Source organism: Aquarana catesbeiana, linkage group LG02, assembly GCF_042186555.1.
Source record: "Aquarana catesbeiana isolate 2022-GZ linkage group LG02, ASM4218655v1, whole genome shotgun sequence".
NCBI classification, from domain to species: Eukaryota; Metazoa; Chordata; class Amphibia; order Anura; family Ranidae; genus Aquarana; species Aquarana catesbeiana.
Genome location: NC_133325.1, coordinates 608525437 through 608542926, shown reverse-complemented (window position 1 = coordinate 608542926; position 17490 = coordinate 608525437). Strand labels below are relative to the sequence as shown.

General features: G+C 38.7%; 1 protein-coding gene across 1 annotated transcript in view; it reads left to right on the top strand.

Moving 5' to 3' along the window:
• TBL1X (transducin beta like 1 X-linked) overlaps positions 1 to 17490 on the top strand; it is a gene marked incomplete in the record, with an annotated part of 495828 nt that overhangs the window by 173933 nt on the left and 304405 nt on the right. The window contains 1 exon segment of the mRNA XM_073616359.1: positions 11951 to 12024.

The following is a 17490-nucleotide window of genomic DNA, read 5'->3' as shown; positions in this document are numbered from 1 at the left end:
TGCCACATGCTGCGGAGATGGTCACCGAGATGAGAGGGTACTCTCTAGTGTCCCCGTGAATGCACACCACCCGTAAAGTTTTTCTTACCGGACCGATCTTCCCAATCACTCTAGGATGGATCAGGGTTACCATGCTTCCGGAGTCCAGCAAAGCCCGGGCAGGGAGGTGGTTCACTTGGACTTCACACTCGAATTTCTCTTCTCCAAGATCGATATGTGTTGTACATGCTTTATGGGCATAAAAAGACCCCCTCCGAAGAACCCCGCATTCCATGGGCTCCTCATGCAGTGGGCAGTGGGCCCGGGTATGGCCCCAGGAATGACATCGCCAACATTGTACATCCCCTCCTCTCCGAACAGGAACAGGTCGCTGAGAAGGTATCGGGAGTGACTCTTGACCTTCTGGGGTGTTGGTTCCAGGGCTCCGGGGAACGTCCTTTCGAAGGGCAGCAGTCGAACGAATAGGCCGTGGCAGACTGGGTCCTTGGCGCTTGGTAGGGCCAAGCAGATCCTCCACCACTGTGTATCGTTCTACCATCTCGACAAGGAGGTTCACTGTTTTGGGGTCTCCATGGCTGACCCACCGTTGAAGGTCGTCTGGCAGTGACCTTAGGTATCGGTCCAGCATGACCCGCTCCACGATTTGGAGGCCAGACAACATTTCGGGCTGCAGCCATTTTTTTACCAGTTGCACCAGGTCATGCATTTGAGACCGTGGTGGACGATCTGGACGATACTTCCATTGGTGCACTCGTTGGGCCCGAACAGCTGTAGTTACCCCCAAACGAGCCAATATTTCTGCCTTTAATTTTTGATAGTCTTTAGCGTGATCTGGTGGCAGGTCGAAGTAGGCTTTTTGCGGATCTCCGGTTAGGAAAGGAGCAATTAGGCCGGCCCACTGGTCCTGGGGCCACCCTTCTCTCTCTGCCGTCCTCTCAAATGTAGCAAGAAATGCCTCTACATCATCACTCAGGGACAATTTCTGCAAAAAATGGCTTGCCCTCACGGTCACCTGGTTGCCAGGGGCAACAGCCGCTTGCTCACGGCCCTGAGAAAGCTGCTGCACTACTTCTTTTAAGGCAGTCACTTGAGCCTGCATAACCTCTTGCTGGGTCGCTTGCTGGGCTGCCAACTGGGCCACCAACAGGCGAGTGTTTTCTTGCTGTACCTCATGGCGAGTCTGCGCTTGTATATTAGCCAAGGACAGCTGTTTAATTAGCTCCTCCATTGCTTCAGCTTTCAGGGTTTGTGCGGCTTTAACCCAGGACATAAATCCACTGTACTGTCCCTTTAAATGTCAGTTTTAAGTCCAATACACAAAAAAAAAAAAAAAAAAAAAAAACAGCAAGAAAAATGCCTGTTACTCTGTCCTGCCCGCATTCGAGCACCACTTGTAATGTTTGGGGGACCAGCTAGATCGCAGGACACAGGCTTTTCACTCAAAAGGAGATTTATTGAACTTAAATAGCTTTACAGCAGCAAAAACAAAAGAAAAAGGTTTTAGTCTCACCGACTTGCAAAGTCCAGAACTGCTATCGCAGTTAAACAGTCCTTAATTTCTGTTGCAGCTAGCTTCCCCTGGCAGGAGACTTCCAGGCAGGACACTGCTATTCACTTTTGTTGCAGCACAACAAACGCCATCCACCATCCCCATTCTCCTTTACACTCCTCCACCATCCACTCCAACTTCCTGTCTTGTTTTAAACCCACTTCCTCTGACAGGTGAGTTAACCCTTTTTGTTCCCTTAAAGGGACCACAGTCCAAACAGAGGGGAAACATAGCGTCCTTCCAGGACCCAGCCACGGCGTCCTGTACAATATATATATATATATATATATATATATATATACAATCAATCATGCATTGTCATTTTATTTATAAGTTGTTTAGGTATTAATATATGGTTCTCAGATGTATGCAAGGTTTGACCTATTCATTCATTATTAAGCAAGCCGGTTACTGACATAAGGATTGGTATGTGTACAGCAGGAGGGAAACTACTAAGCCATAATGGGAATCAGCCTTTTATTTCTCATCTGTTCAAACCTGCAGTGTATCACTTCACCTACATATTCAATTTAATAAGTCCTTTGTATTAACAATGGCTTAGGTTTCATCTTTTGCTAATGGCCAGTACACACGATCTGAAAATCGGATGAAAAATACAGCTTTCGAACCGATCGTACGATAATTGGATCGTTAGTACAGAGCTTTTGATCACAACAGTTCATCCCATATTATCCGATTGGACAAGCACAACATTTTTTCTCGTATGACACCAGATCGTATGATTTTCGTTTAATCAGTACACTTGTCATCCGAAAATACAATACAAATACACTACAACACATTACATCACTTCCGATTTTTTATTCTGTCATACGAGAATTTTCTAACTTTAGTAACCTCTCCATTTTCAATATGTGACTAGCATGCAAAAAAAAACAGACGATCTGTCGTCCAATTTTCGGACCGTGTGTACGGGCCATAATCTGGCCCCACCAATCATGGATCTTTGTTGATGGAATATACATTATGTTATGAGATGTTATGGAGTTTCTGGTATGCACTTTGTGGGTCTCAGTATAACATTGACTTTTCTGGTGTAAATTTAGAAAATGTTTGATATCATTCTGCCCATTGTTGTGGGCTGTAGTTTAATATTTTGGAGTTTCCTGGCAACCCTCTCTGGGTTTGAACTACCCATTATTAGTGATTCATAGGAAAGCATTATAGGTGGTTTGTTATGCCATTGGCCTAGATGATGTTGTCACTAAGCCACTGTCTCAGAATTTGTTAACTGAAGCTTTCCTATCACAGACAATGCTAAAGAGAATGATTGTAAAGCCAATTTAGAATTGTGGGCTGTAGGCACATATGATGAAGCATTGACCTGTGAAAGGGGTATAATAGCAGTGATCTATAGTAATCTAATGTCATGTGTTTTCAGTCAGTGACTATCTCCTGAAGAATGCCCCCAGAATCTGAATAAATTCTATACAATTTAGACAATCTCTGACTATCTCTTGCAATATGTCTGAAGTTCTGAAGTCTCTGGCCATCACTTGTAGCATGCCTGTAGTCTTTGACCATATATTGTTGCATATCTGCAGGTTCTGACAGCTTTCTGTAGCATTATATTCAAGGCCGGCCATACACGGAGCAAATTTCTTTACTGAAACCACGGGTTGCATCTAAGAAATTCACTCAATTTCCCCATCAACACAGACAGTGTTGATGCGATAATCCCTCCTACCAGGCCATTGCCTTCCCTTGGTGAGGGCTGGCAGGGTAAGCCATCCCTGCCGGGAGAAGACAGTGACTATCACTAGCGGCTACAGTAGCCACTAGCGATAATCGCAAGAGACCCCGGCAGGCTGTTTGTACCCAAGTTGAGCAATTGATCAACTTGATACATTCAGCCTGCCTATTAATGGTTCGAATGTCGGCTGGTTCCTGTTGAACTGACCGAGATTCAAACCGAGTATGGCCAGCCTAAATGTTATGTCCAGCTCATTGGTGATTTCAGGAGGATCCCTATATCAAGAATGTTAAACACATTGTTAGGTGTCACTCTTTGTGATTGAAATAGATCTACTTTGTGGGTCAACATTGGATTTACATCGGGAGACATTTATTTATTTATTTATTTATTTTACTGGGTTTTTTCCCAATAAAAGACTTACAGTGGTGTGACTGTTTTCATTTATTATTTCCATTTTTATTTCTGAATGAGTAACAAGATGTGCTCATTCACATGAGAGGGTGGATATCTGGGGGCACTCTTATTCTAAAGGGCACTTCCAGACTGTATGCCTGGATAAGGGTCTTTTTAAAATTTTCAAGGGACGTCACAGCATTTATTTTTCTTTTGAGGGCCAGCACACCATTTACATATGCTCTCAACAATGGGAGAGTAACTTACAAGAGGGGGAGGGGGGGGGCAGTCAACCCTTGTTACTCATGCACAAATAAAAAAGGTAAATTGTGATTAAAAACATCCTCATCATTGAAAAACACCTTTTTTATGTCTCCTGATGTAAATCCAACATCACATTGTTCAGCAATATAGATCAACATAATTCCCAATGATCAGTAGCTGCCGATATTGACCCCCCCCTCACCCCCATGATGATAACAAATGACAACTTCCAAGCTCTGCTGGAATGTAAACACAGTGGCAGGAATTCCGGGTTATGTAGTTGACCAAATATTGTTATGACTATATTTAGTCAAAGATTTCCCCCAGGATCCCTAGCTTGTTGATTTAAAAACAAGCCAGCCAGAATGTAAAAAAGTAATTTTTTCCTTGTCAAAAGAAGTTTATTGAGTATACAATGTTATAAAGATACATAAAGTAAGTTTACAAGGATCTATAAAGTAAGCTTATTGTTTTACAGTAGGGTTTATATAGGTAAATATCATGAAATTTCAAATATTAAACATTGGGTTCACGTAAACCTAAATTAAAGATATATATCATTTCCTTAGTTACTTTTGTAGGTATTTAAATGATTTATACCTACTATACATATTGTTTACAAGTAGAGTGTATATAGGTCAAATAAATTCTGATAATGAGCTTTAATCGTAAGGTGGAGAAAAGGAAAGAGAAAGAAGAAAAAGGGTTGAAAGGTAGAGGTATGGTCCACAAGGTTGTCCCGCTCGTCAGTTTATTATTCTTTTTAGTTCTCTTTGAAGCCTTAGAATGGGTGTCGCTGTAAGTCATTTAATCTGTTACCATGGCAACAGGACAGAGTCATTGAAGTTTGACAGGAACTGTTGTTTTATCCAAGGATGCCAAAGTTTTTCAAATTTTGGAATTTGATTTTGATCGATGGCTACCATCTTAGCATGGGACATTGTATTATTCATTCTGTGAATTGTTTCTGCTAGTACCAATGTAGGAGATTTCCATGCCTTGGCCACTGTTTGTTTTGCAGCCGTTATTAGTTGGATCATAAGTTTGAATTGAGAGAGTGTTAACCATTCCGGTTTTAGATTAAGTAAAGTTAAATATGGATCTGGTTGTATTATTTTTTTAAATATTTTAGATGCAATCACGAAGACTTCCTTCCAGAAGGTTTGGATTACTGGGCACGTCCACCATATGTGTAAATATGTGCCTATTTCTGAGCATCCTCGAAAACAAAGAGCTGAGGTATTAGGTGAATATTTTGCCACTCTAGCGGGTACAAGGTACCAGCGAGTTAGGACTTTATAATTTGTCTCCAGTGCTAAGATGTTGGGTGAAGATGACTTAGATGTGAGCCATATGTTAGACCAGTCCGTGTCTTCTAAAGTTCGTCCCAGGTCCTCCTCCCACCTCTGAACGTAAGAGGGTCTATTAAGATTTGCTACTCCATATAATTGATCATAAAGTGATGAAATTGTACCTTTAGCAAATGGATCTTTTGTACAGATTGATTCAAAAATGGATAATTGGGATAATGGTGTATCCCCCTTTAGGAATGGTGTATAGAAATTTTTGATTTGGAGATATCTAAATATCTCAGAGTTTGGTAGATCATATTTTTCTCTAAGCGATGGGAATGAAAGGAATGATTTAGATGCTATGAAATCATTTAGTGTCTGAATGCCTGATGTTGTCCAAGCTTTAAAAGAATTTGGGTAGATCCATGCCGGATAAAAGGCCGGATTTCTGATAAAAGAAAGGAGAGGATTGTGTGGAGATTGTAACTGATATTTGGTTTTTAGTTTATCCCAGAGAGATAAGAAGTGTTTAGTTATGGGATTATGAATTTTAAAGCGGTCTTTAGGATCAAGCCATAATAAATTTGATATTAATAGAGGGTCATTTTCTGAAGCTTCTATAAATACCCATAATGGGATTTCCTGTTTTGCATGGTATTTGGACAGACTGGCCAAATGTGCTGCTCTGTAGTAGTTAGTAAAATTAGGGTATCCCAGGCCTCCTTTATTTTTGGGAAGATGTAGTGTGTGTATAGGTATACGTGGTTTAGAAGAGCCCCATATAAACGAAGTTGCTCTTTTTTGTACTATTCTCAAAAAATAGGAAGGAATTGGAATAGGGAGGACTCTGAATAGATAAAGCAATTTGGGTAGAATAGTCATTTTGATTGCATTAATCTTCCCTATCCAGGATAAAGGAAGTTGCGACCATTGTTTTATTAGATTTGTGATCTGTCTTAATACAGGAGGATAATTGGTTGAGAGTAAGTCAGAATGAGATGCTGTTAAATGAATTCCAAGATATGGGATTGATTTTTCTGCCCATGTGAATGGGAGTGCAGCCCTAGCCGGGATCAATTCCATGTTTGTGAGTGAAATATTAAGCACTAGGCATTTCTTAGGATTAATCATAAGGCCGGATAGGGCTGCAAATCCATCAAGAGCTGGTATTAAGTTAGGACCAGAGACCTGTGGTGATGATAGAAAAAGTAATATATCGTCTGCAAATATACATAATTTGTGTGTAATACCTCCTACTTCAATGCCAGTTATAGTTTGGTTTGTTCTGATGTATTGGGCCATGGGTTCGAGTATAAGGGCAAATAATAAGGGAGATAATGGGCAACCCTGTCGGGTACCTCTTTCGATATTAAAAGCTTCAGATTTGTATCCAGCATATTTTATATAGGCTTTGGGTTTATTATATAATGCTTTGATCCATGTTAAAAAGTGGGGTCCAAAACCCCATTTTTGTAATGAATATTGCATATATTGCCAGGATACTGTGTCAAATGCCCTCTTAATATCGAGAGAAAACATAAAGGGATTTTCCGTTTTTTAGCAATATGTGCCAATAACACTGCCCTGCGTATATGATCGCCTGCCTGTCTATTTGGCATGAAGCCTACTTGATCTCTATGTATTAATTTTCCTATAATGCTATTGAGGCGTTTTGCTATTATTTTTGCTAATAATTTAATATCAAGGTTTAACAGAGAGATAGGCCGATAATTCACACAGGAAGTATCATCAGAAAGGGGTTTTGGGATCATACAAACAATTGCCATTAGTGTTTCTTGCCGAAAAGAATGTCCATCTAGAAGTTTGTTAAAAGTTTCAGTGAGAATGGGAGAGAGTATTTCTGAGAATGTTTTATAGTATAAAGCCGAGTAGCCGTCTGGGCCTGGTCTTTTGTTAAGTTTTAGGTCTTTTATGGCGTTAGCAACTTCATCTATAGTTATAGGCTCATCCAAACTGCTTTTTTGATTCTGAGATAACTCAGGTAAGGTTATTTGTGAGAAGAAGGATTCAGCCTCTGTAGGATTAAATTCATTGTTTGTCTTGTATAAAGTTGCGAGATGTGAGTGAAATTTATGGACTATTTTAACTGGATTACAAGTGTAAACATTTTTTGATAATTTCAAACGTATTGGTTTGAAAGATTTGTTAGTTGAATTTAATGCCCGAGCCAAATATGTACCTGGTTTGTTTGTATTCATGTAGAAATTGTGTTTGGAGCGTTTGAGGGATTTATCAACTGACTCAGTGAGAAATAGATCGTATTCCAATCTAGATTTTTCCAGATGAGATTTTGTACTCTGAGATGGATTATCTTGAAATGATATGTAGGCTGCATTAAAATTGAGTTCTAGTTTTTTTGCTAGATTTTTGCGTTCCCGTTTAAATAGTGCCATTTGTCTTTGTATTGTACCACGCAAGACAGGCTTATGAGCTTCCCACAGTGTTATTGGGGAGATGTCTGTTGTATTATTAATTGATATGTATTCCTTTAAAGCTTGTTCAATGGCCATCTGATGTAGTGGGTGTTTGAGCATTATGTCCGGTAAGTACCACGTTGGGTCATGCGCTTTTGGTATGGCTGAGGCTATAGTAGTGTATACTGCATTATGGTCAGACCACGGAATCGGAATTATATCTGATGCAATAATTTCTGGTATCATTCCTATTGTTAGAAAAATATGATCTATTCTGGTGAAGGTTTGATGAGGGTGCGAGAAATAAGTGAATTTCTTTTTCATTGGGTTACTTTCTCTCCATGAATCTACCAGATTGTATTTGGAAAGAAGTTGAGAAAAAGGTAATCTAGAGGTTATTTTGGATGGTGTAAAAGGTGATTTATCTAGAAATGGGAGGAGGACCTGGTTCGAATCCCCACACATTATCACTGTTCCTATTTTGTGTGTATTAATCACTTGTAATATATGTGAGAGGAATGGTGTAGGTTGTTTGTTAGGAGCGTAGTAGGAAATCACCGTGATTGCTGTATCCATTATATAACCCATGAGTATCAGGTATCTACCTTCTGGGTCTTTAATTTCTGATGATAAGGTGAATGGTGTGGATCGGTGAAATGCAATTAGAGTTCCCCTTTGCTTGGTACAGGCAGAAGCCGTGTAAATTTGTTGATAAAAAGGAGAAATATATTTTGGAGTAGAATCTTTGGTGAAGTGTGTTTCTTGGAGGTATACTATGTGAGCCTTCTTGTTATGGAAAGTACGGAAGGCTTTGGTCCTTTTTTGAGGGACATTTATTCCCTGAACATTCAGGGAAAGTATATTCAGTGGTGCCATGGCAACAGATCAAATAGTTTTGACTTACTTTTTGTTATGCAGAGCTGACTGCGCAGATCAACCTGTGTGGACTAAAGAGATGAATAGATAGAAAAGAAACCAGTGAATTCTGGAGTAAAGAGTAAACAAAAAACATATGAGATTAGATGATACATTGTATAAATTATTTTTTGCAAGTAATCACAATTTACCCGTGAAAGAGAATAAATATCTCTCTCAGGGGAATAAGTGCCTTCGTCACACTCCCACATAATATGGTTGGGAGAATGAGGAGGGCTAATGGGGATACACGGATCTTCCGCTTACAGGAGAGAAGTGCTATGTCAAAAGACATCAAAATGATGTTTCATTAATTGGAGTGCAGAATATAGTTTTTGTTGAAATTATTTATTCCAGGGTGGTTGTATATGGTTAGTCTTGCCCTAGGCTAAATAATTCAGTTAGAAAGGTACTGTTAATAACATTGGTATTGATGAAGATAGTTTGAATTATTTTGGGATTTTAACCCTTTTAGAGTAAACAATTACATATTTTATTCATATGCAACTGTTTAGAAATGTTAACTCATAAAATTAAGGTTGTATTGCTTCAGATTAGAATAAACAAAAACATAATTCTAGGAACTAGTATATAGTATATATATAGTGCTAGTATATATTTGTTTTAAGAAAAGAAAGAAAAAGCTTCCATTACTTCTGGGTTATTGAACATATTTGTCCTAAAAAGTAATAAATCTATTGTTATTACCTGATAATATATAACTGAACAAGAATTACCTTATTTCACTTATATATTCTAAGGCTATATGAATCAGAAGTAATAAGAAATATAACTGGAATGTAACATGATCCCACACAGTGTGTGACTATCAGAATGCAGTTACATTCAGTTATAAATATAGGTTTTTTATAGAGAACCATCTCTTAGTATAATAAATGAAGAGATATCAGGAATTTGGATGTCAGTCCATTGAATCTTCTTGGTTCATGGATGATGTGGCATAACGGCCTCTTTTGTGAGAATGATGATTCCCATTTTGTTCTGAAATCTGGGTGCTGCCTGAAGGTGGAGATGATGCCATTCTTCTGCGTGTGGGAGTGTTGCTGCTTGTGGGTTCTGTCAGATTTAATTTTAAAAGGGTTTGTTGTAGTTCATCTGCTGATCTGCTTCTGTAAATTGTACCTTGGTAGTTAAATCTGACTGAAAAGGGGAAGCCCCATTGATACATAATGTTGTGGCGTTGTAGTTCCATTAGTTGGGGTTTCATGGATCGTCTTTTAGTAATAGTAAGTTGGGATAGGTCAGCAAAAATTTGATAATTGTGTCCTTGAAAATTAAGTTCCTTTTTTTCTCTTGCAGCAATTAGTATTTGTTCTTTCGTTCTGTAATAATGAAATTTTGTGATTATATCACGTGGGGGTCCATCTTTCTTTTTGGCTGTGAGGGCTCTGTGTATTCTGTCCATTTCTAAACGTTCAATAGGGATATCTGGCTTTAGTTCTTGTAATAGAGCAGTAATAGTAGATTGCAGGTCTGTCACAGGTTTAGGTATTCCCCTTATGCGCAAGTTTGAACGTCTGGCTCTAGTTTCGTAATCTTCGAGCTTAGTTTGAAGTATTAAATTCTCTTTTTTTAATTGTTCCAATTCTGTTATATTTTCTTGGGTTGTAATTTCAATTTCATCCATTTTTATTTCTAAGGCTGTGGTGCGGTTTCCCAGCTCTCTTATTTCTTTGGTTAGGCTTTTTGTTATTTGGTCTGAGGTTTGTTTTAAAGCTTTATGAAGCATCTTTTCAAATTGTAATAATATTACTGGGGATACTGAGGAGGCTTGTGGAGAAGTTTGTGAGAGGATTTGTTCTGTATCTGACTCAAATGGAGAGTTTTGCTGTGACATTTTCTGTCTGTGAGAGCGCCCTGATGCTGTATCTTGTGAGGTGACTGGAGCTGCTTCAGCTGCAGTGAGTGCCTGTGAGCTCTTTGTGAGGTGATTTTTATTTCTGCCACGGTTTCCTCCCAGTACCATATTTCCTGCCCAAACTTTCACAGTTTGTTCCCTGGGGCAAAAAGGTTCAAATGGATACCTTTTGAGCCTGCAGGCTCCGCTTTGTCCTTCTCTTCTCTCCTCAGCGGTGTGGAGCTCTAACAATGCATGTCTGCTCCGCTAGGCTCCGCCTCCTGCCCCCCAAAAAAGTAATTTTTAAAGGAGTACATCCCACTGCTCTGCAGATTCACATACAGGTTTTAGGAATCCCTAAAGCATGTCATTTGGGGCATCTGTGTATTTATAATCTTGCCCTTCAATTCGCATTAAATACACTCTTCCCACTGACTGGTAATTTAAAAAATAGTTGCCTTGATACATGTCCCAGATGGCAGTGCCCAGCTACCCATTCCCTTTTTTTAACAAAATCTTGGCAATTGGCTTTTAGAAGATATGGCTACCAAAGACTTGGAATGGTGTCTGGAGCCATAGTATATCTGGGTTTAACGCATTTTTTTGCTTAGTTCCCAGAACCTCTTGCAAACGAAATTTTGCACAGTTCACCTATCCCTAGTAATGAGAAGTTATTTCCTTCTTAATTTGTCTCTCTCCTAACTGACTGCATAAGCGTGTTTTTAAAATCCAAGGGGCACTACCAATTTAAATATTCAGCCTGTAAAGCTAAGTTAAACTGGATACAAGTACAACACAGTGTTCAGAATAAGAGCCCTAATAAGTTATATCTCAGATCGCGGCTACATGTACCTGGACACACACCATTTAAAGCCACCTGAATGTGTACAGTATGTTTTTTTTATAGTTTTAACTGTAATTTTTTGATGCAGTGTTTGAAACACAAAATCTCTTTTCGGCATCAAATTATTTTAGTTTAAAATGTTATAGGTTTGCCAATGGTGCATTATTTGGGTTATGCAAGAGAGTTAGTAGTATGTCATAAAATATAAGGTTGTTAAAGTCATAAATTCATTAGCTCACATCCTTAATTCCTTTTTATTTTTCAAAAAAGGTAAATTATGAGTAAAAACATCTACACCATTGAAAAACATCTTTGTTAGATTTTTTATTTAATGTCCCCTGATGTAAACATCAATTACATTGTTCACTAATATAGATCAACATCATTCACGATGATCAGAAGCTGACGATGATATTAATTACAGTGTTTGAATCACAAAATCTCATTGCAGCATCAAATTTATTTAGTTTAAAATTGTATAGGTTTGCCAGTGGTGTACTATTCAAGTTATGCAAGAGAGTGGACACAGACAGCTTCCAGCTGTTAGTAATGTGTCATAAAATATAAGGTTCTTAAAGTCATAAATGTAATAGCTCACATCTTTTTATTTTTCAGATTGAATAAACATGCTTTAAATCAAAATCTCAGCTGCCTTATACTTTCATTTGCCTCTTTGCTTGCAGGTGTCTGTTCTTTGGAAGCTGGCTGTTCTAAGGAATAAAACAGAACAACGTGGATTGGCTAGATTCACCCCACTGTAAGTCAAATGCTGTGCCAGATACAGATAACTTATTTACATTTGTCTACTTATAGTTATTTTACTACTACTGCCTTAGGTAGTATAGCAGAAATGGCATTTGATTTTGGCATATAACAAAAACATTTTTTATTTCCATACTAATAAGTTCCATAATGCTGGAAATGCATATTATGATCAAAAATATTTTCCAAAGTAGTATTCTTAGTTTTTTTTTTTAACCTTGGCATTTTGGTTTGTGGGTCTGGCCCTGAAAATCACAACCTGTGCGTTAACATCTGGAAAAATTAGTTGGCCTTTTTGGCAAAGCTGAAGGTTACAGCATTGTGCAATTGGAAGTAGATAATTGGAATGGCTGTTTTTACTCTATTAAAATGTAAACTGGATTATGTGTGTTCTTTAGAAAGGCAAGAGGCAAATAAAGTATTAACCCAAAGAATTGTAGTTATGCTTCTCTATAATCTATTTATATGTATTCATTTTCTTAGCAAACCGACTGTTCTTTTAATATTTTACTCTATACCATGAAGTCAGGAAACTCAAAATACTTAGTATTGGAAAATAATCTTACATTGCATAAAACGTATTAATTAAATACTAGGGAGAATTATCATTAGCATTGCTGAGCATAAACATTTCAGGTTAGGATATTCTAAATGAATTTAAAACAATTCTACTAAATACAATAAAGAACACAGCTTTGGAACAGAGTACTAAACAAACTCAGTGGTCTTACATTCTATTAACGGTGATAATTACATAATAGGGTCTACTCATTTTTACATTTCCCTAACTTCCATTTGTTTTTGGAAGTTCAAAGGAAATACTAAGAATTTGAACATAGCCTGTGTGCTAATTCAAAGCAGAGTTATGATGTGTCTTGTTTTTGTTCTCATAATTATAAATGTTAGCTAGCTATTATTTGGAAATATCAGTTACAGGCTGGGTTAGCTAGCTATTATTTGGAAATATCAGTTACAGGCTGGGTAAAGTGCACCTTTTAGAAACTATACAACTTTGCATGAATACATTTCTGGTATGCCACAATATATTGTACAGCAATATTATAATTTTTCAAAACTGCAGGCAAAAAATTCCAACAAATTGAGGCAGGGTGAGGCCGTGCCACTGTTTAACATGGCAGCCTGGGCCAGATTTTCTAGGAAACAAGCACACTGATGGCACAGGTGTATGCTGGCTTCATGTTAGAAACAGAGTTAGACGTCAGTTCCCCACCATCCCAAGGGGGTCAATGTGTGAAGGGAGCTGTGAGAGGTGCACGTCGCACCATACTGTCCAGGTCAGGACAGACAAAGGCCTGAGTCTGTGAGAATGTAGCATCTGGAAGCTTCAGGACAAGAAGTCAAGCTGACAAAGGTACAACGTTTTGTGCACGGGCACTGGAACTGTGTGTTAGATGGTCTGGAGGACCTAGGCATGAGGCCTGAGCAGTAGAGCTGCAAAGAGAGCCATAAGGTTGAATATAGTTTGTTTGTCATATTGATGGTGAGAACCCCTGTGTGGAAAGACTTTCATTTGTGAACTTTTTATTTTCTTTTAAATGAAAGTGGGCAAAACAAGCCCTGAAATGTACTTCTGGCGTTGAGTAAACTCACTGTTTTGCACTACCAATTAGCTACAAAATACTTAACTTGTGATGAATAGAGAAAATGATTTCACGCAATATTTTAGTGAATAAAGGTGAAATTAATAACTATAAATAATATGCATCCAGTGTGCAAGGCATACAAACCTCTAAATAGTAGTGCACTAAATGATGTGGCATAAACAACACTCACTACAGGGACAAAGTTGTCTCACATGTATAATGGATGCTGTGAATCCTCATAAATAAAGAGAAAAGCTATAATATGTGCAAAGCAGTGCAATATGACCATGTGTGCTGATAATACCGCAGTGAAAGGTTAAATTAAAAATACACTAAAATAGGTAAATTAAAAAACTATATAAATAAAATGCACAGTTGGAATAATGAACGTGATTCAGTCCATGGAAAACAATCAATTATAATGGAGAGTCTCTTATATGTGGGATTGTGACAGATAAAACAGGCAAAGTAGGTAAAAAATTACAATCTGGCGTTCTCAGCGCCCTCTCACTTGTATTCCTGATGTGCACTGGATGTGCACTGGATGCACATTATTTATAGTTATTAATTTCACCTTTATTCACTAAAATATTGCGCAAAATCATTTTCTCTATTCATCACCATTTAGTGTCTTTGTGAACACTCAGATTGTGCTGCAAAGTATTTTTTATATAATTTAACATATATGAGTTTTTGTTTCACATTACATGATCCAATTAGCGCGAAGGACACTATATCACTAAAATACCTAACTTGTCACAATATTCAGCAATAGCCAAAAATTATATAAATCCGTTTTGTTTGCACCCAATGCCTTTGCAAACCCATTTATTACCTTGTAAAAATAGCAATGACATCATCACTGTGCTGCACATAGCTTGTGCAGAGAACAGAGACCTAGCACATCCAGCCCCAACAGGCTGATTGCAGAAAACTACAGGAGGGGGTCAATACAAGACTGCAGTGACTGTTTTTTATTATTGTGAGCTCCTGCAGAAATGCACAGTTTCACTCTGGATTACTGTATAGCTTTGCATACTGCATAGAGATGAAAGAAACATACAAAGCATCTGTGAACCTTTAAACTAAAAACTCTACAGGCACCAGGATTAAAAAGACTCTATCATCTCTTATCAAAAGACAGCCCATCCGTCAGCACCTAAATATATGGATAATGCCTGAAGGTGAATCAATCCTTCTCATAAGAAATGCAGATGAAAGCATTGTGGGTGAGCAGGTGGGTGGGTAATGTGATCTTTGTGAGAAGTTATTATAGCGGAACTTCACTCAAAAAGTGAAGTACTGCTGGTTAACGTTAACACCCCCCCCCATTCCCCCATACAGGTTTTTTTTTGGGGGGGTACCAATTTTTAATGGTACCCCCTCCCACTTTCACAATCCCCATCTAGGCAAGAATGATGACCCTTGCCCTGCTACTCCCCACCCACAACCTTCTGGGACATGTCACATATCTCTAAGACTGCGGGATCATCCATGGTGTGCTGTGAAAGCTTGCGTATGCTCAGTAGGGAGCCAGCTGTGGTTCCTCAGGAGGTCACAGCCAGCTCCCATATCTAAGAAGACACAGCCAGGAACCCACATGGGTAAGAAGAACTGGCTGCGGTAACACAGTGCTAGACTCCAAGCACTGGTAAGTACCTGATTTTTTAAAGTCAGCAACTACAGTATTTGTCAAGAAAAAATAAAACAAAACAATGGAGCTCCCCTTTTCAAAGGGATTGTAAAGTCTCATGGTTTTTCACCTTAATGCATTATATGCATCAAGGTGAAAAACCTTCTTTGCTGCAGCTGCTCTCAGAGCCCCCCTTTTTCTTACTTAAACCCATCCATTCCAGCGATGAGCAGGAGCCCAGCGGCCCCAGATGCTGTCTCTGTCCTCATTGGTTCCCGCTGCTGTCAATAAAATCCAGTGACACTGGAGTGGGGGTTGGGGCCCAGTCCCACTGTCTGTCTCAATGGATGCAGCAGTGGGACTCAGGAGCACGCCCGCTCAGGTGCCCCCCATGGAAAGCGACTCTACGTGAGAGCAGCCGATGAAGGGAAGGAGCCAGGAGTGCCGGCATGGAAGAAGAGGCGGATCCAGGCTGCTCTGTACTAAACCCTTGCACAGAGCAGGTAAGTATAACATGTTTGTTATTTTTATTTTTAAAAAATTGAACCTTTACAACCCCTTTAAATGTGAGGGCTATAGTTACATGTTACCTAGCATGCATGCATTTAAAATTAAAAATATATCTGGTGCTTTAGGTGAGATTGCATTTCATGTGACCATTAAATATGAAACCTTGCTCGTTTGAAAATTTGATCCATTATAGAATGGCAAAATACATGTTTTGAATGGATACTTTGTAACCCTAACCATATTAGGGTATAAATAGAACTGTTTTTATGCAGAAGACCATAACTTCAATGTAGGCATGTATTTTTTTTCATGGGTTTGAGAAATGCACTTTGTGGTTATGTCTCAAAATGACTTTGTGTGGTTTCTAACTTATCATAAGCCCATCCAATTTTTAGATCAGTGTGAGTTTTGTTACTGTGTGGTGTTTGTGGCTTTTTTTTTAAGTAAGCCAGCATAAATGTTTGTCACCTTGTCATCCACTCAGGTTTCCTGTAACTTATTGTACTAACACACTTTATACTTTGCAATATACTGTACATTAATAACTTCTTATAGTGATTCTAATTAATAAATGGCTGGTATAAACCTATGCCATTTTGTACTAAGATGAATTAAAGATACTTATCCTGCTATTAAATTGTGCTCCTGTACATCTGCCTTTTTATCTTAATCATTTCTGCTATTACAAGCTAGGTCAGGAGCCACAAAACCCAACCCTATTTCCTTACAGTTCTGCTGACAAAGATATCAACAGAGATTTTATCTTGGCTGGAAATGTGATATATTATAAACTCATCTCTATCTCCAGTTATGTGTAACGGCTGCACAGAATGTGAAAAGTAAACAGGTGGACTTGACAAGAATCAAACAATGCATATATTCACGATATCACTGGAAAGCTTACATTAATTTGAAATTTGTATCTGTTTAAACTGAGCTTTTGCCATCTGTTGTAATCTGCTACTGAAGACAGGCGAAATTGAAAACTTTGATCTGCACTCATGGATGAGGTTGAAGTAGATGAAATGCACAAATTAGTAATTATTTAATGCACAGTGAGGAAAGGCATTGGAATTGGGGTCAAGGGAGCCATAGCCTCGACTAGGTCCTTGTTCCATGAGGCTTGAGCCTACTCTGCTGCCACCTCTTGCAACATTTTCTTTTAGTGGAGAGCTAGCAGTATAATATTTCAGGCTAGAAATGCACAGGAAACAACTTCATATGAATTACCTCTACTTGATAATTGTTTGGAACTTAAAGCAGAACTTCACCCAGAAGGGGAGGTTTCATATTTTTGCCTCTTTCCCTCCTCCTCAATTATTTTTGGATACTTTTTTTATTTTAGGGAGCGGGTACCTGATTTTGACAGGTACCCACTTCCAGTTCGCCTGGACCCTTCAGGTCCCAGAAGGTTCTAGGACCATTCACAAAGCACAGCACGGCTTGCACATGGGCAGTGGGAAGCTAGCTATGAAGACACAGGGAGTGACAGCTGGCTTCCCGTAGTAAACATGCTAGCACCTGGGACCCCAAGGCCAGTGAAGCACTGGCCTGGGTGAGGAATCCTTGGACAGGTAAGTGTCCTTTTAATAAAAGTCAGCAGGTACAGTATTTGTAGCTGCTGCTACACACACACACACACTCTCCATACGGCATCAAATAGTGGGTGTTTTCAATTTTCATTAACAGTGGGAGGGTCTTAAAGGAGCATTTT